Source organism: Cervus elaphus, chromosome 23 (assembly GCF_910594005.1).
Source record: "Cervus elaphus chromosome 23, mCerEla1.1, whole genome shotgun sequence".
In the NCBI taxonomy this organism is placed as follows: Eukaryota; Metazoa; Chordata; class Mammalia; order Artiodactyla; family Cervidae; genus Cervus; species Cervus elaphus.
In genome coordinates this window covers 53,237,495-53,263,263 of record NC_057837.1, presented here as the reverse complement: position 1 = coordinate 53,263,263, position 25,769 = coordinate 53,237,495, and the positions used below count along the sequence as shown (strand labels likewise).

Here is a 25,769-nt window from a genome sequence, read left to right as displayed (position 1 = left end):
AGCAGCACATTCAGGCCCAGAAGGAAAGCCTAAGTGACAGTGGGAGGAGGAGATATCAAATGGAACTCTGTGAGTTAATACCTCACTCCAATAAGATACAGAGGTGAGCTTACCTGGGTTCCCAATGCGTTCTATGTGCTGTGGGCTGCTGTGGGCAGTATGAGGCTGTGTCTCATCCTGCATCTTACAGGTGAGCACATGCTCAGACCCCCTGCCCTGAGGCATTCATAACTGCAAGCTTTCTAGGGTGCAGATGCAATCACTATTCTGCTTGGATGTGGGTTGCTCCACTCCCTTGAATATATAGCAGTTCTCCAGCCAGCTGAGATGCACAGCCTGTGGATAGAATCTCTGTCTGTGGCTGGTAACAGCCCCCAAGTTCAAGGAGGGTTAAAATTGGGACACAGTCACTGTAGGGGGGTACTGACACAGCCAAGAGTAATAAGACAATTACTGAAGGAAGTTCACTGTGGGAACCTGTAGGCTTCTTAATGATGGGGTCATCTACCCAGGTCCTACCACAGAGGAGGAGTTAGATACTGGTTAACAGATGCATGCACAAGTAAATGCATGCCCGAATGAACATGGGAATGCATGAATGAATGCATGCTTGGATGGAAGCATGGAATGATGAAGTCGTCTTAATCTTTCCTTTCTTTTCTATTGGGGAAATTCAATAGGAAAAGGTGAACCTGAATTCCATTTCAGTTCAGTTCAGTCGCTCAGTCATGTCTGACTCTTTGCAACCCCATGGACTGCAGCAGGCCATGCTTCCCTGTCCATCACCAACTCCCGAAGATTGCTCAAATTCTTGTCCATCTAGTCAGTGATGTCATCCAACCATCTCAACCTCTGTCATCCCCTTCTCCTACCTTCAGTTTTTCCCAGCATCAGGGTCTTTTTCAAAGAGTTAGTTCTTTGCATCAGGTGGCCAAACTATTGGAGCTCCAGCTTTAGCATCAGTCCTTCCAATGAATATTCAGAACCAATTTCCTTTAGGATTGACTGGTTTGATCTCCTTGCAATCCAAGGGACTTTCAAGAGTCTTCTCCAACACCACAGTTCAAAAGCATCAATTCTCTGGCGCTCAGCTTTTTTTATAGTCCAACTCTCACATCCATACATGACTACTGGAAAAACCATAGCTTTGACTATATGGACCTCTGTTGGTAAAATAATGTCTCTGCTTTTTAATATGTTGTCTAGATTGGTTATACCTTTTCTTCCAAGGAGCAAGCGTCTTTTAATTTCATGGCTGCAGTCACCATCTGCAGTGATTTTGGAGCTCAAGAAAATTATGTCTCTCACTGTTTCTACTATTTCCCCATCACTTGCCATGAAGTGATGGGACTGGATGCCATGATCTTAGTCTTTGAATGTTGAGTTTCAAGCCAACTTTTTCACTCTTCTCTTTCACTTTCATCAAGAGGCTCTTTAGTTCCTCTTCGCTTCCTGCCATGAGGGTGGTGTCATCTGCGTATCTGAGTTTATTGATTTTTCTCCCGGCAATCTTGATTCCAGCTTGTGCGCCATCCAGTCTGGCATTTTACATGATGTTAATATAATTAAGCAAGGTGACAATATATAGCCTTATGTACTCCTTTCTCAATTTGGAACCAGTCCATTGTTCCATGTCCGGTACTAACTGTTGCTTCTTGACCTGCAAACAAATTCCTCAGGAGGCAGGTCAGGTGGTCTGGTATTTCCATCTCTTTAAGAATTTTTCAGTTTGTTATGATCCACAGAGTCAAAGGCTTTAGCATAGTCAATGAAGCAGAAGTAGATGTTTTTCTGGAATTCTCTTGCTTTTTCTATGATCCAATAGATGTTCCTCTCCTTTTCCAAATCTGACTTGAACATCTGGAAGTTCTCAGTTCACATACTGTTGAAGCCTCGCTTAGATAATTTTGAGCATTACTTTGCTAGTGTGTGAAATGAATGCAATTGTGCGGTAGTTTGAACATTCTTAGGTATTGCCTTTCTTTGGGATTGGGATGAAAAGAGACCTTTTCCAGTTTGTGGCCACTGCTGGGTTTACTGGCAGTCAAGTTTGCTGGCATATTAAGTGCAACACTTTAACACTACCATCTTTCAGGATTTGTAATAGTCTCGCTGGAATTTCATCACCTCCACTAGCTTTGTTCCTAGTGATGCTTCCTAAGGCCCACTTGACTTTGCACTCCAGGATGTCTGGCTGTAGGTGAGTGATCACACCATCATGGTTATGTGGGTCATTAAGATCTTTTTTGTATAGTTCTTCTATGTGTTCTTGCCACCTCTTCCTAATATCTTCTGCTTCTGTTAGGTCCGTACGATTTCTGTCTTTTATTGTGCCCGTCTTTGCATGAAATGTCCTCTTGGTATCTCTAATTTTCTTGAAGAGATCCCTAGTCTTTCCCATTCTATTATTTCCCTCTATTTCGTTGCATTGTTCTCTTAAGAATGCTTTCTTATTGCTCCTTGCTATTAGTCTCAGGAACTCTGCATTCAGTTGGGTACATATTTCCCTTTCTCCTTTGCCTTTCACTTCTCTTCTTTTCTCAGCTATTTTTAAGGCTTCCTCAGACAACCATTTTGTCTTTTTGCATTTCTTTTTCTTTGGGAAGTTTTGATCACTGCCTCCTTTACAATGTTATGAACCTCTGTCCATAGTTCTTCAGACGCTCTATCAGATCTCATCCCTTGAATCTATTTGTTACTTCCACCAGATAATTGTAAGGGACTTGATTTAGGTCATACCTGAATGGTCTAGTGGTTTTCCCTACTTTCTTCAATTTAAGTCTGAATTTTGCAATAAGGAATTCATGATCTGAGCCACAGTCAGCTTCTGGTCTTGTTTTTACTGACTGTATAGAGCTTCTCCATCTTTGGCTGCAAAGAATATAATCAATCTGATTTTGGTATTGACCATATGGTGATGTCTATGTGTAGAGTCATATCTTGTGTTGTTGGAAGTGCGTGTTTGCTATGACCAGTGTGTTGTCTTGGCAAAACTCTGTTAGCCTTTGCCCTGCTTCATTTTGTACTCTAAGGACAAACTTGCCTGTTACTCCAGGTATCTCAACTACCTTTTGCATTCCAGTCTCCTATGATGAAAGGATATCTTTTTTGGTCTGCTGCAGCCAGGTCTACTCCAGCCAGAGCCCCTGTCCCTGCAGTAGGGCACTGCTAACTGGTGCCTCCGCAGGAGACACTCAAACACTCAGAGACAGGTCTGGCTCAGTCTCTTCTGGGGTCCCTGGGTCCTGGTGCACACAAGGTTTTGTTTGAGCCCTCCAAGTGTCTCTGGAAGGTATCAGGTTTGATTCTAAACTCGATTTCACTCCTCCCTGTCTTGCTGGGGCTTCTCCTTTGCCCTTGGACATGGGGTACCATTTTTTGGTGGGATGTAGCATTCTCCTGTTGATGGTGTTCAATGGTTAGTTGCAATTTTTCAAATTCCATTTAGAACTTATGAATCAATTTACTCACTCTAGGACTCGGTGAAGACTCCTAACCTCTAATCTTCATGACTGCAGGATACTAACATTAGACATACGAAGGAACTTAGGTTTGGAGAAGTATTTACCTAAGGTCACAAGTGGCAAAGCAGGGGTTATCTGAAGACCATATGTATTAGCATTTAATAAATGATAAAAAATAAATAAATATCATTTAAACAATAATTTATTATTTAATAAATTATTTAAATATTTTATTTAATAAAAATAATAAATATTTAAATAATTTAAATAAATAAATATCATTAAAAATAAATATCATTTAATAAAATTTAAGACTACAAGAATATTTGATTGCAGGCTTCTGGAATTATGACCTAGCAACTTCTAGAATTTTTTTTTCTTTCTTTTTTTTTTATTTTTTATTTTTAAAATTTTTTATTAGTTGCTAATTAGAGGCTAATTACTTCACAACATTGCAGTGGGTTTTGTCATACATTGACATGAATCAGCCATGGAGTTACATGTATTCCTCATCCTGATCCCCCCTCCCATCTCCCTCTCCACCTGATTCCTCTGGGTCTTCCCAGTGCACCAGGCCCGAATTTTTTCAACCATATTTTTCAGCTATGAAGTAGAATATGTGCATCCTCAAAATTTTGGGGGAAATTTTAAAATGCAAAAAAAAATTAAGAGTTTCAGCACAATTCATAGGAACACACACCATGGTGCAGTTCACACAGTAAACTAGGGGATGGAAGAACCAGATTCTGGTCCCTGTACTGACACAATAGCCAAATACAAGACCTTGTGCAGATCACCTCCCCTGTGTTTCCAAGTCTCTTACTATGAAATTGTCCAAGGTCAGATCAGCTCTCTTGGTTCTCGTTAAGACATACTTCAGTTCTTGATCTAAGGTAGAAGGAGTAACTCATTTTATGTATTGCATTTTGAAAAAACTAACAGTATTTTTTCTCCAAATATAGTTTCTTTATTCTCAAGTCCCCTTGACTTATATGGTTACCTCAATGATGCTGCTCATGGGGAGGACCACGAAGCAAGACACCATCCCTAGAAGGTAACTATCAGTGCTCAATCTTTCCTCTTCAGCATACAGGCAGGGATTCCTACCAAGCAAAGAGCAGCACACTGAGAAGGGATTGTGAAGCCTTAGTAACTAGATGGTGCCCATAGAGAACAGGCCAGGTTAAGGTACCACCAAACAAGTGCCATGGGTTCCAGGAAGTGAAAAGGATCAATAAAAAGATGGAGGTTCTGAGATAGACCATTCCAGCCACCAGTGAGTTCTCTGGGCTGTAAGATATCCAGGAGAGTGCTGGGGGACAGAAACCAAGACACAGTCAATGATAATAACTGCTCCCATGCACCGAGACCAATGTTTGAGTCACTGTGCATGTGTTTTCTTAATTATTCTTCACAACCAAATGATAAAAATACAAAGAGCTACCTGGTGTCAGAAAAGACATCAAATAGTCTATAGAAGGGCCCTACACACTATGAGGCTCCAGTTTCAATGAAACTCTCAAAGCAGAATTGCTTCAAATTTGAACTTGAAAAGCATTTCAATTATTAAAAAGTTTTATTTAATTTACATTTTAATTAAGCATAAAATATTATGACAACTATGCATCAACTCTTAGAAAGAACAATTGGGAGTGTAAGGACATTGGCATAATATATTTCCTAAAAACTTGTGCCAAATATCATCAAACCTTTCAGTTCAAATTTCAATTCACAGTGCAAAAGATTATTTAAAAATGTATTTGACTTCCCTGATGCTCTGCCTTGGGATTTCTCCACATCCATGAAATGCCTCCCAGTCCTTGTGGACACATCCCAGCCTCCCCACTCCATAGACGATTTTAAGGGACAGTCTACAGAGTTTCTCAGAGGATCCTCCACAGCATTTAGTCTCAGTCATCCACAGGGGCACCCAATTCAGTAACTCACCCTTTTGGGGCATCCCTCATTCCCTGTCTCACTTTCCTTATGTTTTATCCCAAATCCTCTGGATCACCTTCCATCCACCTACAAGGTTAACGCAAGATCTTGTTTTAGGCTCTGCTTTTGGAAGAATCCCAATAAAGTCAACCACAGTTATTATTTCTGTGATGGGAAGTCCAACCTGAGATGCAGACAGTGTTGAGCAAGGGTTAACTTTATAAGTAATCAATTCATTTGTAAATATCTGTATTTTCTACAATGTTTGCCTCTCCACACAATTCGCCTAACACCATGACATTTATTTAATAAATATTCATATAAAGCTGCTGCTGCTGCTGCTAAGTCACTTCAGTCATGTCTGACTCTGCGACCCCATAGACAGCAGCCCACCAGACTCCCCTGTCCATGGGATTCTCCAGGCAAGAACACTGGAGTGGGTTGCCATTTCCTTCTCCAATGCATGAAAGTGAGAAGTGAAAGTGAAGCCGCTCAGTCATGTCCAACTCTTAGCGACCCCATGGACTGCAGCCCACCATGCTCCTCTGTCCATGGGATTCTCCAGGCAAGAGTACTGGAGTGGGTTGCCATTGTCTTCTCCTAAATTATAATTCTTCAACTTAACAATCAAATATACCAAGGCTGAGAGAACTTAAGTAACAAGCAGAAGGTCTCCTAGCTGGTCCCATATCTGTCAGTGGTCTCTCATTTACTCACTTTACAATCTCAGGCAGTCTTCACTTCTTGAAATAAAATTCCTTCTGTAATTGACTGAGACAAATAGGCTAGGGCAGTTACACACACTGAATAAGTGAATCCATTCCAATGTGCTTTGCTGACACTGTGCTGTCCTCTTTTGCGATAAGGATACCATTATTTTTAACCAGGCATAATGATGTGATAATAACACACAAAACAAAGGGGAAAATATTTTATAAACTTTAAAGTCTGATATGTGAAAATGAAAGTGTGACAGTGTTAGTTGCTCAGTTATGTTTCTTTGCAACCCCATACACTGCAGCCTGCCAGAATCCTCTGTCCATGGAATTGTTCAGGCAAGAATACGGAGTGGGTTACCATTCCCTTCTTCAGGGGATCTTCTCAACTCAGGGATCAAATCCAGGTCTCTCACATTGGCAGGCAGATTCTTTACTGTTTGAGTCATTGGTAAAGCCTAAAAGTCTGATATATAGGTAATTAATTTTACTGCTGTGCAACTTTGGACCAGTCAATTGCTTTCTCAGGACTTTACAGTCATAAACAAAGGGATGATCAATAAGATTCTCTTTAGTCTTGATATTATAACCACAATGAGTTTACATACAGGCCAAATTCAACAGAAAGCCAGAATAAAAATAAGGTCTTTAACCAGGTATGATTAATTATCTAAAGACATCTTAGTCCTCAAAATTTAAAGTTCACAAGGACCTTTATCTCCTCTTCATACACATTAACTTTAAAATATTAATGATAATACTAAATTGGTGCAATGCTTTGTCTCCATTTTACAAATGAGGAAGGAAACTGAATTCTAAGAGATAAGCTAAATAGTTAACAAGAATGAATAATTGCAACTGCAATGAATAATAACAAGTTGCAATCTGTGTGGTTAATATGAGTACTTTATGTGTTGAGTACTTTACACTGTAAAGTACTGTATCCTTGCCACAACCAAGTGAGGGATGTCCCATTTTTCAGATGAGGAAACTGAGGTCCAGAGACATTACAGCCTAACTCTGCACTAACCATTCTAAAAAAATCTAGGCTAATGGTTTCTTGGGAAGGCAATCTGGACCTGTGCTTGATGGCAAAGGACAGGGGAGTGCCTACCATCAGCCCCCGGAACCAGCACACCGCTGGTCACACTGTAGGCGTCTCTAGGAGGGTGGATGCTGGTCTTTAACACCCTTGGTCTTTTTTAATCCTGGTCACAGTAGTGTGGTCTGTGAGGTATCTATGGGACATGAAGGTCATGTTGGATGTTTGCATCTGGCTCAGATTGCTGAAGGGGGCCTTGCAAGACTTAAGAGTAGCTGCTCCTGTCTACAGGGGAGACACCGCCTATGAGATGATGCAGAGGAGCCCAAATCCAACATGAACAAATCGTAAGCATCTCCATCGACAAGCCACATCGTCTCCTCTTCCATAGAGTTTGAAGATTACGTTCCGACGTGAGCTCGATTATGAAGCTGATTTCAGAAGGAAGACAATGAAGTTACAGGGTCCATGGGAATTTGTAAGGAGAACTGACTCCCACCCACACCTCACGACCGTGCTTACTGACTATGAAACCTAAGCCATCGAGTTCTCATTGCACCCTAAGAGGAGGGAGCTGCTCCTATTCTCATTTCACAGATGAGAACACTGAGTCCAGAGCCTAAGCACCTTGTTCAAACTCCACAGCTGGTCAGTAGAGTCAGGGTTCTTAGCCAGGAATTAAGGACTTAGGATCTGTGCTCAGTAACCAGGATCAGCTCTGTCTTCAGTCCTTGGACAGGGAAGGGCGTATCACTGTTCCCAGGACAGGTCAGATGAAGGCAGGCAGTACAGAGGAGGGGTAGGAGCACAGGCTTTGGAGTCACACTCAGCTGAAGTTTACACTTCCAGACCCTCCACTGCATGAGCCTGGACAACTCAACTCTCTATGCCTTAGTTTCCTCATCTGTAAAATGGGAATGATCCTTAATTCTCAGAGTTATTTAAGAAATTCAGTAAAGTAACCCACCTAAAATATAGTACTCACTCTACAAGTTATAGATATCATTATCATATATCCACTACAATCATCTGAGAAACCTTTTTAATCATATTTCTAAAGCTGACAGAGGAGAGGGTTAATGACTCACCCAAAAGGCCTCACAGCAAACAGAACTCACATTCCAGCTCAGGAATTTTGACTTTCTGTTACATCACGGCTGCCTCTATTTCTCCATAGTTGTCACCATTATAATCAATGACCTTCAGTATTTTTCTACTTTCACTTCAATTCTGGACTGGGCAGCATGGAAAACATATAGAGTCATCAAAGAGCACCCACCTTGGGCCCCACTGTCTGGATGCCAAGCAGGGGTCAAGGGAGGGGGTCCCCAGCTGATCCCCCTGCGGTGGACATAGCATTGTTATTGCACGTTTGGGGAAACTGATCTCAGGAGTACAGTTCTTTCTCTGGCAACATAGATGGCTCAGGGCAGCCATGAGAGGTAACACTGATCCATTCCACTCCAAAGACTGGCCACCGCCAAACATAAGAGGCAGTGTCTTCTTGTCAGTGAGGGTCTCAACAGAGAGGAGAGGCACAAATGGATCAAATTCCCAGTTGGAAACTTTCAGGAGACCTGAAGTCTTGGTGCCAACTGTGAGAACTGAATGTGTACAGACATGACAATTCAGGATATCAAATATAGAGAACTTAAATAGAGATTTGAAATAAAACTTCTATAACTTCAAGATTTGTATTCTTATGGAGAATGGAAGAAAAAAAAGTATAGAAAGCATGTTGAATGTGTAAACAGCCAACCCTGCCTCTAATCCCAGCTCTGTCATTTGAGACCCTTAAGACCTGGTCTCTCTGATCCCTCTGCTGCCTGCCCCATCTCATACATCAGACAGCATACATGAGGACTCCTGGAACACAATAAGTGCTCTACAGGGGTCAGTGAACATGACCAGAGGCATAGAGGTGGGAGTGTGTAAGGGATGGGAGCTGAAGAAGGGGCTTAGGGCTAACCTGAGGAGGTGTTACTGCAAAGGCACATTAAGTCCAAGCAGAACGGGGCCTGATGCCAGAAAAGGAAGTTTCCCTTCCTCACTGCAGACCACAGCGCACTCAAACAGCTGCATAGGGTGGTGGTGGAATCAAAGTGATGCTCTCAGGGGGCTAACCTTGTAGCGGCTGGACAGATATACACATGCAGGCAAAGAAGAAAAACCAGACAAAGAGGAAATACTCAGAGTGAAGAAGAAAGAAATATTATAACTTGATTCTGATCAGAAAGGACCAGTTTGGAATTTTTCACACTGATCTAGAATCCTACTGGGTGAACATTTTTCTTATTTTCTGCTGGATAAGAAAAAAGGCACACAGAAGTTGAAAGGTAGTGGGGTCGTTCATCCTGTCTGAGAATTCTTGGAGCAGGCAGAAAAGACCAGTTCTTTCAGAGAGAGAATGAATGCAGGGTCAGTGCCCCTGTGGTAAATATGTGTGGTTTTCCAGCCCAGCATCCCTTCTACATTTTTTGCAGGTGGTTACTTGGGCTGTAATACAGGTTTCAGTCACAGAAGTTTCCATTGCTTATAGGGAGCTTTCCCTGACACTGGTTCATTCTTGCTTGGCCCAGAACTAGCTAATGCTAAACTTGACCTGAAATTTTTTCCACTTCCCAATTCCTGCCCTTCCACCTAGTCATTCCTTTGCTAAACTGACTCTCTTATCAACGTTAGAGCACAAAAAAACCCCTCTCTCCTCTGGGCTGAACGGCTTGCTGGCAGCTCTCTCTTGTGGAAAAAGACCTCTAACGCTACAAAGGGTGAGATAAGGAGGGGGAGAAGGGATTAGGATGGAGGGGAAAGAGGGAGAAAGAGCAAGAGTCTGTGAAGAGTCGGGGTGGGGAGGGGGAGTGAAGGAGAAAGAATGATCAAAACTAATGGTAGTCAGGACATGGAAGCAACCTAGATGCCCATCAGCAGACGAATGGATAAGAAAGCGATGGTACATATACACAATGGAATATTACACAGCCATTAAAAAGAATACACTTGAATCAGTTCTAATGAGATGGATGAAACTGGAGCCCATTATACAGAGTGAAGTAAGCCAGAAAGATAAACGCCAATACAGTATACTAATGCATATATATGGAATTTAGAAAGATGGTAATGATAACCCTATATGCAAGACAGAAAAAGAGACACAGATGTATAGAACAGACTTCTGGACTCTATGGGAGAAGGCGAGGGTGGGATGATCTGAGAGAATAGCATTGAAACATGTATATTATCAAGTGTGAAACAGATCATCAGCCCAGGTTGGATGCATGAGACAAGTGCTCAGGGCTGGTTCACTGGGAAGACCCAAAAGGATGGGATGGGGAGGGAGGTGGGAGGGGGGATCAGGATGGGGAACACATGTAAATCCATGGCTGATTCATGTCAATGTATGGCAAAAACCACTACAATATTGTAAAGTAATTAGCCTCCAACTAAGAAAAATAAATGGAAAAAAAAAAAAAGCTAATGGTAGGGAGAATGAGAATCTTGAACCCGCATCCACCTGTTTCCCAGCTAAGCCAGTCAGGAAAGAATTCTGGCCTGTCTTTAAAATTGACTTTGGATAACTTCCAGCTGAGCCAGTCTTGATTAAATCCTTCCTGGAAGGGACTTTGGTGCACAGTCGTGCATAGCATCTACTGTTTCCTGCAGTCCAGTGTTAATACAGAGAACATTCAACCTGAAGAGTATGTGGAGTTGGGGACAGGAGTTCAACTGCTTCTTTAGGAGGATGTAGGGGATGGAGAAATGGAATTTGGGGGTGGGTACTTGAGAGTTTTATCACCAGCCCAGGGTATCCTCCCTTTCTTCACCTTCATCCCTTTTTACCCTGAGTCCTTAGCCTACAACTGTCTGCATCCAAGGCAAATAGCAGGTATTTTCACATATGACCTTCCTGCCAGGATGCCCAGAGGGGATGGCAAGAGGCTTCATCCATCTTTCTCCAGCCTGGATTCCTGTATTTTATTTCAGTCCAGTTCTCCCTTCCATCATGACAATGTTTGCTTCTTATACTTAGAACTCTAACATTTGATATACAAATATCAGCTATATTTGCCTGGTTGATTGATACATAGTGATCCTTTGATCACTATGTAATCCTTTTTGTTTCTAGTATCAGGTTTTTACTTAAATTCTATTTTGTCTACTCTCAGTATAGTGATTCCTGCTATCATTTGGTTACCATTTTCATGAACATGATTTTCCTTTCTTTCAGTCTCAGCTTAAGTATGTTCATAGATCTAAAATGAGTCTCTTACAGATAGAATGTACATGGGTCCCAGCTTCTTTTTCTTATTTAGTCAATCTGTGTCTATTTATTGAGGAGTTGAATCTATTTACACTTAAAATAATTACTATTGGAGAAGGGCTTACTATTGCCATTTTGTTAATTGTTTTCTGTATATCATATCTTTCCCTCCTTTCCTCTCTTAATGCCTTCTTTTGATTTTGCATTGTTTTTATCTCTGCTCTAATCTGCCCTAATCTACTCATTTTCTTCCTTCTGCTGGCTTTATGTTCAAGAAGAACACAGTCATCTAAATGTATTTCATAATATTAATTCAGAGAATGGCAAGGGGAAGGAAACACTCATTCTCAGAGAATAAAAGAAGAGCAGACCTTGGAGTAGAATTCTCAGGGCAGACCAAGAAAAGGTCAGGGGACAGGAGAGAGTGAATTAACCCCTCCTGGAGAGCTTTTCTAAACATGACCTGTAAGTGGGTGACACTTGAGACCTCTCCTTCCAGTCTCATGATTCCCCAGAGCTACTCCTGGCCTTAGTAGGAGGACACACTCATTCACTAACTTCCCATGTGGGGAATGAATGAAGTCTCTGACTAAATGGTGGTGATGCCTCAGGTACCTGCCACAGGCCCCAGTCATATTCCAGTTGGAAATTGCTGCATGGAATTGTGAAGATGGAAAGCGATTCTTCTTGCTTAAGGATTCCCTTGTTTTGGCTCAGTTGATATTGGGAATCAGGGGGAAAATTTCACCCATGTTGAGATTTCACCCTGAGTCCAGAAGCTAAAATGCAGCTACAAGTATCTGTTTCTGATATTCAGGGTCGGGAAATAGGTCATAAGAGACACAACACACATTTTGGAGCCCAGATTTGTTCCAAAAGCTCAGAATGACTAATCAGCCTTCCAAGTCTCAGCTTTCCAACTGTTTGGAAATTGCTTTGCTCCTACCTCAAATATTTTCAGTTTGGAATGTCCAATGTCTTACATTTGGGATATACCAGATTTGGCCACCACAGAAGGGCTTGATTCAATATTGGACAAAGGACCCTAGTATGAATAACCAGAAGGGCCATCTGGTTGGATGCCAATCTACAGGGTTGTTTGTGAATGAAAGGGAACAGTATCCAGTATGTGACAATGATTTACAGCATATTGCAGATTTTTAAAACTTTTACTTTTGCCAACAAGGGTATGGAATTTATCAGATTATTAGCACCATTTGTGGACACATAAGTGCCTGAACCAGATATATGGCATGTCAGGATGCCCTTTCATTAACTTCAGACAATAGAAAGTGAAAGTGAAAGTCACTCAGTTGTGTCTGACTCTTTGCGACCCTATGGACTATACAGTCCAAGGAATTCTCCAGACGAGAATACTGGAGTGGGTAGCCTATCCCTTCTCCAGTGGATCTTCCCAACCCAGGAATTGAACCCGGGTCTCCTGCATTGCAGGCAGATTCTTTAACAACTGAGCTACTAGGGAAGCCCCACTTCACACAATACTGGGTGCCATAGTTCCTGTGACACATCATTGATGAAGATGGAGTCAACCTGTTTTGTTCCTTTTTTTTTTTTTTTTTTTCGTTGTTAAGCAGTTTACATTTTATTGACCTCCTGGTTTTTAAAAAAGTTAAATTTAAGGTCACACCTCTAAGTTTGATGTACTATATACAGATCGTGCAGAGTATGACTATGAAGGGATACAAATTAGCCCATGCCCCCAAAGATTTACTAGTATACAGAATCATTTTCATAAATACACATAAAATTCTGGTGAAGATAGAAGAGGACTGACTCTATAGGTTTTCTGGGATATTTTTCAAAGTGATTCAAGGCACAAAATGTACACTGTTGTGAATACATACATATTCCAGGGTTTGTGCCTGTACTATAGCCCATCTAAGGTTTGGTTTATGATTTACAAAACTATATGTACTGAAATGAGATTCTGCTCCTTAGCTGAAAAACCACAAGACCTATAAACATTGTGTATATAATTACTCCAAAATATGGAGATACAAATACAAGCACTTTATTTTAAAAAGCAAACACAAAAGATAGATGTAAATTCAAAAGTGTTTAAATGCTTCAATTTTGAATAATTCAGTTAAGAACCTATACAAGTTTGTTCCCAGAAGCTAATGTTATCACTAGTCTCTACTAAGGAAAATGAATTCTAAAAATTAACATGGTTTTCAATAATTCAAATTTCACTATTTATATAAAAACCTAGAGACCAATAATATCCAATAGCTTCAAAAGATAAGCTACTTTGATGTAATCAATTTACCATTGTTTATCCATGTCTCTTTAATATATACACAAGGAAAATACAATCACTCTATAATTTCTTATAAAATAGCAAGTAAGGAGTAGATGTAGGAGATGTAGAAGGGGAAAGAGAATTCAAAAAGTCCTTCTCTTCAGTAACTTTCACTTCAGAATCATCAAAAAGCAACCACTTCCCCTCATACTCCTTTAAGCTTTGCACTACATATGAAATTTTGTTCTCAAAACCACTAATGTTAATGCCTGTTTGGTCACTGGATTCCTTGTTACTATCAGATTCATGGGTCCCATTAGTATTGTTAGTCTCAGAATTTCTATTTTCAGGAAGTGCTGTACTGGCAACTTTATCAGGATTAGACACTTTGTTGTATAACTCGTAATCTGCCTTGCTCTTTTGTCCTCCAAGAAGTCCAATAGCTTCTACATTTTTTTTGTTCAAAACTTTACTTGGCTGGTTATTTCCACTGACTCTAACAGACACTTCTTCATTGTCATAATTTTCAGCCACACCCCTTACTTCCTCCTCATTCAATGGTTCTGGCTTACCTATTTCACACATTTGGTCGATCACAAAATTTTCCTTATCTAGTTCTAAACTGTTAAGGTCAGTGACTTTAACAGAAGCAGTATAGTGCCCACTACTAATTGTAATGCCACTATGCATCACAACTGCAAATAGTCCATAGCTGTCGTTGGTTGGCTTTGTGCTCCATTCTTCTAGTGACAATTTAAGAGGTGTCAGTAAAGGAGTGTTGATCTTGGAAAGTCCACCACCATAACAGTCAAACTCCAAGCCACTAGCAGCAAAGCACTTCAAATGAATAGTTATAACTTCAGGCATTTTGTCAAACAAAAGACTTCGTTCTGCTTCAGTATAATGATGGCAGTTTTCACAGAAATATTTATCTTCTCCTACAATCCTTTCCACTGAAGCAAATTGTGAAATTGCCCATCTCAGGGTCTTCATTTCTGTTTTGGGCTCTGGAGAAATTTCAGAACTCTCCTCTACTTTGGAAAGCTCATCTTCTTGCACTGGTACACTGATGTCTTGAAAATCTTCTCTTCTTTCTGTTAAACTTTCACATTCTAAGCAACGAGTCCGTAATACCAGCTGACCTTGAAATAATTTTTCAACTAGCTCAAAACCAATTTGCTCTGCACCTTTGTTTATGGGCTTAACTTCATTAACATTAATGGGCATATCATTATTCCCTGGAGACTCAAGTTCACAATCATTAGTTGTATTATCATTTTCATACTTCCTCAAGTCCTCTTCAAGATCATATTCATTTTCTTTACACTGTCCTTTGGATCCTTGGTTTGTTGCTATTTTACCCATACTACAGAACTTGGAAAGAATGCTGGGTTGCTTAGCTGCAGACTTTAACCAATTTATTTTAACTTTTGATTTCCTTTGGGAGGATCTTGCGTTCTCATTTTCAGAAATGTGCTTGGGATTATTTTAGGAGGAATCTCTAATGTATCACCTGCAGCTTTTCTTTTTGATCTGGTTTGTCTTTGGTTTTCTTCCAAAGACTGGTGTTCCTTAGAGATTTTAACTTTTTTTTTCATGTTACCAAATTCAGCATCACTTTTTCTTTTCCCATTTCCTTTTGGGAGTTTTTCTCTGTAGTCTTCAGAATGCCTCATACTGTCCATCTCCATGCTGTTATTATCACTCATTTCCTCTTTCTGATATTCTTCTACCTTAGTAGATGAGTCTTCCACATTTTTTACTTCTTCTTTTTTTAGGAGTTGGCATGTTTCTTGAATGTTTCCCAAAATACACTGTAATACTTCCTGTGCATCATGCTGTAGATATCCTTCATACATAGGGTTGAGTTCCCTTATCTTTTTGATTGGCTTCATCTTTTAGGGCTTCTTTCTTCCTTGAAATGATATTAAATAAGTGCTTCACTCCAAATTTAAAACCAGGACAAAACTATAAAACCTGAAGTATACTATTAAGATAACAAGTATTGCCAAGATTATTCAGTCCCACAAATGGTAGCAAATTTTCTCTCTTCTCACAGTTTATAGGCGAGGACTGTGCCGCAGGAACAACTTGATCAATTTCAGACCCTTTATATTCAGAAGTCTTTTCTTCATTTTCTTGAGAATCTGTGAAATCCAAGGCTCTCTTGGTTTCCTTTTTCTGAAAAAACTTCAAGGAAAGTCTGTTTTTTTTGGATGGACTACCTCTTGAAAGCCCATTACTTTCACTAGGTATGACACCAGGCATTTTCTCCTCAAATCCCAAGCAGTTGACAGGAATTAACTTATGCAGGGATCTTGTAATCACCAATCATATCTGGTCATGGCCCAGAGCGAGGTCCGCGGCGGTGACGCCGGCGAGTCCAACCCCGCTCAGTGCGGGTGCGACAGGTGAGCCCCTGCCCCGGGCCCGCGGGGGCCCCCGACCCACGGAAAAGCTGACCCTATCGCCCTCCCCGCGGGGAAGTGACCATTCGCTCTTAAGAGCGGGAACCCGGGCTGCAGCTCGGTCCTGCCTGGGGCGGGCACCAACTACATCCCCGGAGCGGCGCCCTCCCGCGCCCGCCCCCGCCCCGGGACGGCAAGGAGCGCCAGAAGCGGCTCCGCTAGCCGGGCGCCCGAACCGCTAGGGTCTTCCTCACTCCACCACCGACGGGAACTTGGCGCGTTTTCCTGTTTTGTTCCTTATGGTGTTTTCTACTTGGAATACTTGTGGGAAATGTCTTCTCTTGAAACCATAGATTAGTTATCATTCTGGCCCAGTTGCAGTTGAACCACTAGAAAGGACTTTCTGGGGACAAAAAAGACATATTGTAGTCCTGGTTAGAGCATCTCCAGCCTTGACCGACACAACTCTCAAGTTAGTTAACCCAGGACTCTTTACCTGAAGTTCCTGTAGGAAATGCCACCTCATTGCTCATGTTCCTTGTCTTGGCCCAAGATACTCTGACATTCTCTTAAGATCAGGGTGAGATCTCATTACACATCCTTTTAGCCACATGTACTGGCACCAAATTATAAATGTGGTTGCCACGTGGGTCAATAGAAGGGGAGCAATGCACAAGAAGGAGGATGGCATCTTCCTTCTGCATCAGGATATGAGGATGGCCTGGAGCCCAGCAGACCCAATTTAACTTACAATGAGGACAAAGACATTTTAATTAAACAGGAAATGTCAAATAGAATTTGTTAGATTTTTCTTTATGTTCTGGGATCAGAGCAAGGCCCCAATCTAAGAATGTGTTGATAACCAGCATACAATGTTATGAGAGTTACCTGGAGAAAGAGCTATCTCCCATTTTCTGAAAGTTCATTTTCATTAAAATAAATGTTGAGACTTGCTTTCTCAATGAAATTGATATCTTTCCAAATGGATGAGAATTATAATGGGAAAAAAATCTTAACTATCACAATGTTTCATAGTAATCAGTGCTCTATCTTACCCAACAGAATCTTATTCTTCAGTATTTAATACACTTGCTATGTGTTCTTAGGTATCACACAACCATCATTGTCACTGAGTTCATGGAAGATACATACAGAATGTATTTGAGATGAGTTCTACAAAACTATGGAGGACTTTTTCTAGACAGATTTCTCAAATTTATTGCATTTGTTTTCTATTGCTGAATAACATATTGCCACAAATATAGTGGCTTAAAAGACACAAGTTCATTATTTCATAGTTTATGTAAATCAGGAGTTTAGGCACAACTTAGCCTAGTGGTCATTCACAGAAAGAAGATGGTGTTGTTGCCAAAACTTGGCCTCTGTTCACTGGCACCAAATAGAAACACAGAGACAGAGTTTTGGGTGAATTAGAAGAGAGTAGGCTTTATGGATTTGCCAGGCATAAGGATCCACAATGGGCTAATGCTCTGAAGACCATGTGACCCACCCTGGAGAGGTTAGTGAGGAGTTTTATAGTGTTCATGGAGCAGAGTGTGACCAGCTCACAGGCATTTCTTAGATTGGTTGGCATCGTGGTGATGTTTCAAGCAGCATCAACCTTTTGGTTTCAGTCAGTCGAAGGTCTATGTTCTTGTGGCCAACAGTTTTTATCTGGATGGGGGTCTGCTTCCTGTAAAAACAACTTGGAATGTGTGTCAGGCCTTTATCTACATCTTTCAGGGAACTGGGAGTTAAGTGATTTTGTTATGTGGCAGAATCCTAGTCTACATTTTTACCAGTCCCCCAGCCTGACAACCATTCTTTGTTTCTACACCTTCACATTTCCCCGTCATTAACTCTTGAGTTAACATTTTACCTCAAGAGACAAGGACAGGGGCTTGTACATGGTTTCAGTGTGAAGACACAGGGGGATGCCATCTACAATCCAAGGAATATTTGAGGTACCCACTGGGAAGAGACCTGGAAAAGACTCTCCCTGAAGTTCATAGCAGCTTTATTTATACTTGCAAAAACTTGAAAACAACCCTGACGACCTTCAGGAGATGAACTGATAAAGAAAAGGATAAACCCAGATAATCAAATATTATTCAGAACTAAAATAAAATGAGCTCTCAAGCCTTGACATAATGTGGAGGAATCTTAAATACTATTAATAATTGAAAGCAAAAATCTACATGCTTCATGATTCCAACAATGTGACGTTCTGGGAAAGGGCTCTACCCTCATGACCTAATTCCTACCCAGAGACACACCTCTGAACACCATCACCTCAGGGATCATATCTGAATATGTGAACTTTGAAGGGACACAAACATTCAGCCTATACCTGACTTCCTTAAGTTTTCCATAAGTCCTTGTCCTTTCCAACATGCCATGCTGGATACTGTACACATTTACTTGTCATGTCTCCTAGGTTATTGTCAGTTGTGACACCTCTGATTTTCCTTGTTTTTGAATGAATATTGTTCAGATGTATTATTGGAAATCTCTCTAATATTAGTATAATTTGTCTGATGAATTGCTCATAATTAAACTAGGGTTAAGAGCTTTAGGGAAGAAGATCCCAGAGGAAAAGTGCCATTTTTTATCAAATCTATATGATTTATGCCTATTGATATTGATTTTTGATTGGTGATGAACTCTTGATGACCTGGCTAACTTATTTTTGTTAGATTCCCTACCGTGAAGTTACCTTTTCCCCTCTTTTCTTTCTGTCCTCTTTGGAAGGCAGTTACCAAGTGTGGCCCATACTTTAGGAGTGGTGAACTTGATTTTCCCTTATTTAGACTGAAGTTTCTATTTGTACATAAATTTCTTGGAACTTTCCTGCACAGAAAACTTTTGGAGAGGGAGGTGGCGGGGTTCAGGATGAGGGGGACATATGTATACCTGTGGCCGATTCATGTTGATGGATGGCCAAAACATCACCACATTGTAATTAAATTTACAATTTAATTTTACAATTAAAACTAATTAATAAAATTCTCCTCCATTTATTAATATATTAAATTATTTATTTATACCAATATGGGCTCATATATATTTCTTTTATATTTGGGCTATAATCTGTCTTAGTCTATTTGGGCTGTTATCACAAAATGTCACAAGGCTTCCCAGGTGATTCAGTGGTAAAGAATCCACCTACCAATGCAGGAGATGCAAAGGACTCAGGTTTGATCCCTGGTTCAGGAAGATCCCCTAGAGTATCCCCAGTATTCTTGCCTATAAAATTCCATGGACAGAGGAGCCTTCTGGGCTATAAACCATGGGATCGAAAAGAGTCAGACCAGACTGAGCACACATGCACAGAAAGAAACATCTCAGACTGAACAGCTCGCAGCAGAAATTTATTGCTCATAGTTATGGAGGCTCGAAGTGACTCTCAAGAGTCTTCTCCAACACCACAGTTCAAAAGCATCAATTCTTTGGTGCTCAGCTTTCTTTATAGTCCAACTCTCACATGGCTACTGGAAAAACCATAGCCTTGACTAGACGGACCTTTGTTGACAGAGTAATGTCTCTGCTTTTTAATATGCTATCTAGGTTGGTCATAACTTTCCTTCCAAGGAGTAAGTGTCTTTTATTTATTTTTTTATTAGTTGGAGGCTAATTACTTCACAACATTTCAGTGGGTTTTGTCATACATTGACATGAATCAGCCATAGAGTTACATGTATTCCCCATCCCGATCCCCCCTCCCACCTTCCTCTCCACCCGATTCCTCTGGGTCTTCCCAGTGCACCAGGCCCGAGCACTTGTCTCATGCATCCCACCTGGGCTGGTGATCTGTTTCACTATAGATAATATACATGCTGTTCTTTCAAAACATCCCACCCCCAAGGAGTAAGTGTCTTTTAATTTCATGGCTGCAATCACCATCTGCAGTGATTTTGGAGCCCAGAAAAATAAAGTCAGCCACTGTTTCCACTGTTTCCCCATCTATTTGCCGTGAAGTGAATTGGACAGCTTCTGACCTGTGGGACTCATCTTCTGGTTTCATATATTTTTGCTTTTTCATACTGCTCATGGGGTATTGCAGCAAGAATCCTGCAGTGGTTTGCCTCCTCCAGTGAACCATATTTTGTCAGAATTCTTCACTATGACTCATCTGTCTTGGGTGGCCCTGTAAAGTTACGCAAGCCCCTTTGCCATGACAACAAGGCTGTGATCCATGAAGGGTATATATAATGTGTGTGTGTGTGTGTGTGTGTGTGTGTAAAGTGCAATATATTTGTTGTTCAGTTGCTCAGTCATGTCTGACTCTTTGTGACCCCATGTACCACATCCACTATCTCCCAGAGTTTGCTCAAACTCACGTCCATTGAATTGGCGATGTTATCCAACCATCTCATCCTCTGTTACTTCCTTCTCCTCATGCCCTCAATCTTTCCCAGCATCAGGGGCTTTTTCAGAGAGTCAACTCTTCACATCAGGTGGCCAAAGTATTGGAGCTTCAGCATCAGTCCTTCCCGTGAATATTCAGTGTTGATTTCCTTTAAGATTGACAGCTTTGATCTCCTTGCTGTCCAAAGGACTCTCAAGAGTCTTCCCCAGAACCAAAGTTCAAAAGTATCAATTCTTCAGTGCTCAGCCTTCTTTATGGTCCAACTCTCACATCTGTACATGACTACAGGAAAAACCATAGCTTTGACTATGTGGATCTTTATCAGCAAGGTGATATCTCTGCTTTTTAACACTCTGTCGAGGTTTGTCATAGCTTTTCTTCCAAAGAGCAGGTGTCTTTTAATTTCATGGCTGCAGTCACAGTCCACGGTGGTTTTGGAGCCCAAGAAAATAAAGTCTGTCAGTGTTTCCATTCCCCCGCCCCCCATCTATTTGCCATGAACTGACAGGACCAGATGCCGTGATCTTAGTTTTTTGAATGTTGACTTTTAAGCCAGTTTTTTCATTCTCCTCTTTCGCCTTTTTCAAGAGGTTCTTTAGTTCATCTTAACTTTCTGAGGTTATTGACATGTCTTGATTCCAGAAATCTTTATTCCAGCTTGTGATTTATCCAACCTGGCATTTCACATGATGTCGTAAAAACCTGGACACGACTGAGTGATTTTCACTTTCACTCTTCACTCTGCATATAAGTTCAATAAACCGTGTGATGATATATAGTCTTGATGTACTCCTTTCCCAATTTTGAACCATTCTGTTGTTCCATGTCTTGTTCTAACTGCTGCTTCTGAACCTGCATTCAGGTTTCCATTTATAATGTAATATTGCTTAGCCATAAAAATGAAATTTTGCCATTTGTAGCAAAATAGATGGACTTGGAAGGCATTATGCTAAATGAAATAAGTAAGACAGAGAAAGACAAAGAGTGTATGATACAACTTATATGTGGAAAGTAAAAAATACAACAAACTAGTTAATATAACAATAAAGAGACTGACTCAAAGATATAGAGGACAAAGTAGTGCGGGCAAAGAAAGGAAGAAGAAAATATAGGCTAAGGGATAAAGAGGTGCAAATTATTACATATGAAATAAGCTACAAGGATATATTGTACTACACCAGGAATACAATCAATATTTTGTAATAATGATAAATGGAGTATAACCTTTAAAAATTGTGAATCATTATATTTTACACCTGTAATTTACAAATTATTTTACAGCAACTATATTTCAATATAAAGGAAATAGCCCCAAATTCCATCAATAGATGAAAAGATACATTAAATGTGAGATATATATATATATATATATTTAATATTTCAGCCCTGAAAAGCAAAGCATTTGACACCTACATCATGGCATGGATGAACCTTAAAAACACACTCAGTGAAATAAGCCAGATGAAAAAGGACAAATAGATGATTTCACTTATGGTACATAGAATAGGCAAATTCACAGAGAAAAAGTGGAATAGATGTTTCCAGTGGTTGCAGGGGAAAAGAAATGGGGAGTTACAGTTTAATGGATAGATTTTCTGCTACAGATGTTGAAAAAGTTCTGAAAATATGTACTTGTAATGTTTGACAACACTGTGAAGTCCTTAGTGCCACTTCGTATCCTTAAAAGTAGTTAAAATGGGAAATTTTATGCTTTTTATATTTTACTGCAAAAAAAAAAATGAGATCTGAAACGTGGTGATGGCCCCAAATAAAGCTTTTGAACTGAACTAAATGGCTCAAGGAAAAATAAAATGTGTGATTCTACACTTGATCTTAGCCAAAAGGCCAGGAAGTGATAAATGTGTGATTCTAAATGTTGATACGTTTGAGGAAACTACAAGTGAATAGGAAGGTAGAACCATGGGGACAAGCAAGCAAGGAAACTGCAAATTCCAAAATCATGTTTTGAAAAGAATTGCAGGTGGCTGACTACATCTGGACAATGAGTTACAAGTTGAAGGGACATGAGTCGCCATGGGGTCAATTATTTTACTACAGGTATGAGTTTACCAGATTGATTTCAATGCCTCCTTAACTACCCAGTTTCTGGAGATACAGAGAAATACAAACATATTCTTTATCTGAAATGCTCTATTTATTAAATAGGCAAGGGTCTAATTTCAGGGGTATAAATCAGAGGAGCAGACTGTTTTGGTGCCACAAACAAATTCTGTGTTCTTTTTTGTTTCTTCCCTACTCCTTGGGTAGAAAATGTGTGGTTCATCTTTGTGGAGTGTGAGCTGGTAACCCACTCACTTCAGTTCAATTCAGTGACTCAGTCATGTCCTACTCTTTGTGATTCCATGGACTGCAGCATGCCAGGATTCCCTGTCCATCACAAACTCCCAGAGCTTGCTCAAATTCATGCCCATTGACTCAGTGATGCCATCTAACCATCACATCCTCTGTCACCCCCTTCTCCTCCTCCTGCCTTCAGTCTTTCCCAACATCAGGGTCTTTTCCAATGAGTCAGTTCTTCGCATCAGGCGGCCAAAGTATTGGAGTTTCAACTTCAGCATCAGTCCTTCCAATGAATATTCAGGACTGATTTCCTTTAGGATTGACTGGTTTATCTCCTTGCAGTTCAACGGACTCTCAAGAGTCTTCTCCAATACCAAAGTTCAAAAGCATAGATTCTTTGGCACTCAGCTTTCTTTATAGTCCATCTTTCACATTCATACATGACTACTGGATTTGTATACAATGAGTAGCTTATTTTGTTAACAAATCCTTTGAACCTGGGGCAAAAGTGAAAACTTTCACCGAAACACAGATGTACAAGTCTCAAAACTTTGGAGCCTTTTTCTTATACCTCAAATCCTATGCATCAGAAAATTCTGTTGCCTCCTCATCAGTATGCATCTGGAATCTGACTGCTTTCTCTTATCTCTACTAGCTGTTGCCCAGGTGCAAGTCACTTTTACATTTTTTTGCATGAATGTGATTATCTCAAGTGCTCTACTTGTTTCTCAGTACTCTTGCCTGGAAAATGCCATGGACGGAGGAGCCTGGTGGGCTGCAGTCCATGGGGTCACAGGGAGTCGGACACGACTGAGAGACTACACTTTTACTTTTCATGTTCATGCATTGGAGAAGGAAATGGCAACCCACTCCAGTGTTCTTGCCTGGAGAATCCCAGGGACAGCGGAGCCTGGTGGGCTGCGGTCTCTGGGGTCGCAGCACAGGGTCGGACATGACTGAAGCGACTCAGCAGCAGCAGCAGCAGCAGCTACTTGTTTCTATGTTATGTATAGTCTGTCCTCAATCAAATAGTAGAATAAATTAAAACTCATGTCAGATTATGTCACTTCTCTCTTCAAAACTATGAGGGCTGAAACAGGAAGAATAAAACACCTAGGAATACACCTACCTAAGGAGATATAAGAATTGTATACAGAAAACTATAAGACACTGATGAAAGAAATCAAAGACAATATAAATAGATGCTCATATTGTTCTTGGACTGGAAGAACCAATATTGTGAAAATGACTGTACTACCCAAAGCAATCTCAGATTCAATGAAATCCCTATCAAATTACCAATGGCTTTTTTTTTCATAGAACTAGAAAAAAATTCACAATTCATATAAAAATACAAATACCCTGAATAGCTAAAGTAACCTTGAGAAAGAATAATGGAGCTTCCTGACTTCAGACTGTATTACAAAGCTCATCATCAAGACAGTATGGTTCTGACACAAAAACAGAAATATAGACCAATGGAACAAGATAGAAAGTCCAAAGGTAAATCCACACACCTACATACACCTTACGTTTGATGAAGGAGGCAAGAATATACAATGGAGAAAAGACAGTCTCTTCAATAAGTGGTGCTGCAAAAACTGGACAGCTACATTTAAAAGAATGAAATTAGAACACTTCCTAATACCATATACAAAGATAAACTCACAACAGATTAATAACATAAATGTAAGATGAGAAACTATAAAACTCTTAGAGGAAAACATAGGCAGTACAGTCTTTGACATCAATCACAGCAAGATCCTCTATGACCCCCCTCCTAGAGTAATGGAAACAAAAACAAAAATAAACAAATGGGACCTAAGGGAACTAATTAAACTTAAAAGCTTTTGCACAGCAAATGTAACCATACACAAGATGAAAAGACAATCCTCAGAATGGGAAAAAATAATTGCAAATGAAGCAACTGACAAAGGATTAATCTCCAGAATCTACAAGCAGCTCATGCACCTCAATATCATAAAAAGAGACATTTCTCCAAAGAAGACATACAAGATGGTTAATAAACATATAAAAAATCCCCAACATTGCTTATTATTAAATAAATGCAAGTCAAAACTACAATGCAAGTCAAAACGACCTCATCCCAATCAAGTTGGCCATCATCAAAAAGTCTATAAACAATGAATGCTGTAGAGGATGTGGGAAAAGGGGAACACTCTTGGTGGAAATATAAAATTTTAAAATATTGTATTTATTTTAATTGGAGGATAATTACTTTACAATATTGTGATGGTGCTTGCCTTATAGCAACATGATTTGGCCACAAGTTTACATGTGTTCCCCCAATCCTGAACCCCCCTCCCACCTCCCTCCTCACCCTATCCCTCTGGGTTGTCCCAGAGCACCAGCTTTGGGTCTCCTATTTCATGTATTGAATTTGCACTGTTCATCTGTTTTACGTATGGCAATGTACATGTTTCAACGCTATTCTCTCAAATCATCCCACCCTCGCCTTCTCCCACTGAATACAAAAGTCTGTTCTTTACATCTGTGTCTGGGAATATAAATTTACACGGTCACTACGGAGACCAGTATGGAGATCCTTTAAAAACTTGAAATAAAACTACCCTAAAAAATATAAATAAAACAGGGCATGCTCCTCGAAAAATTTGTGTCCAATAAACTTAACGAAATATTAAAAGAAAAAACTGCAATGGCAACCATTTCACTCATAGCAAAACCAAATCCTTCAACACAGGAGGATGATTTTACTCTCAGGACTTTTGTACATGAGGCTCCCTGTCAGGAAGTCTCCTCCCCCAGATAACCACATGGCTCAGTTCAGAATTTTCTTTTCAACTTTGCTCACATTTCCCCTTCTCAGAGATGGCCACCCAAGATTACCAGGTTTGAAATACATTGCACCCAACATATTCTCCCAATTTGTTATCTAGCTACTCTTTTTTAAAACACTTATCACTTTCTAATATACTACGTTATTTAATTAAGTATAAGTCTATTGTTTATTGTCATTTCTTCCACTAAG

The 25,769-nt window shown here is 40.2% G+C and overlaps 1 protein-coding gene and 1 pseudogene across 7 annotated transcripts in view; both read right to left on the bottom strand.

Annotated features, from left to right (window-relative positions):
* LOC122681516 (tyrosine-protein phosphatase non-receptor type substrate 1-like) overlaps nt 1–25,769 on the bottom strand; it is a 122,612-nt gene that overhangs the window by 37,670 nt on the left and 59,173 nt on the right. The window lies entirely within an intron of this gene.
* Nucleotides 13,006–16,390, bottom strand: LOC122681515 (annotated as a pseudogene). The gene has a single exon (XR_006337014.1). The product of XR_006337014.1 is annotated as a ubiquitin carboxyl-terminal hydrolase 1-like (transcript).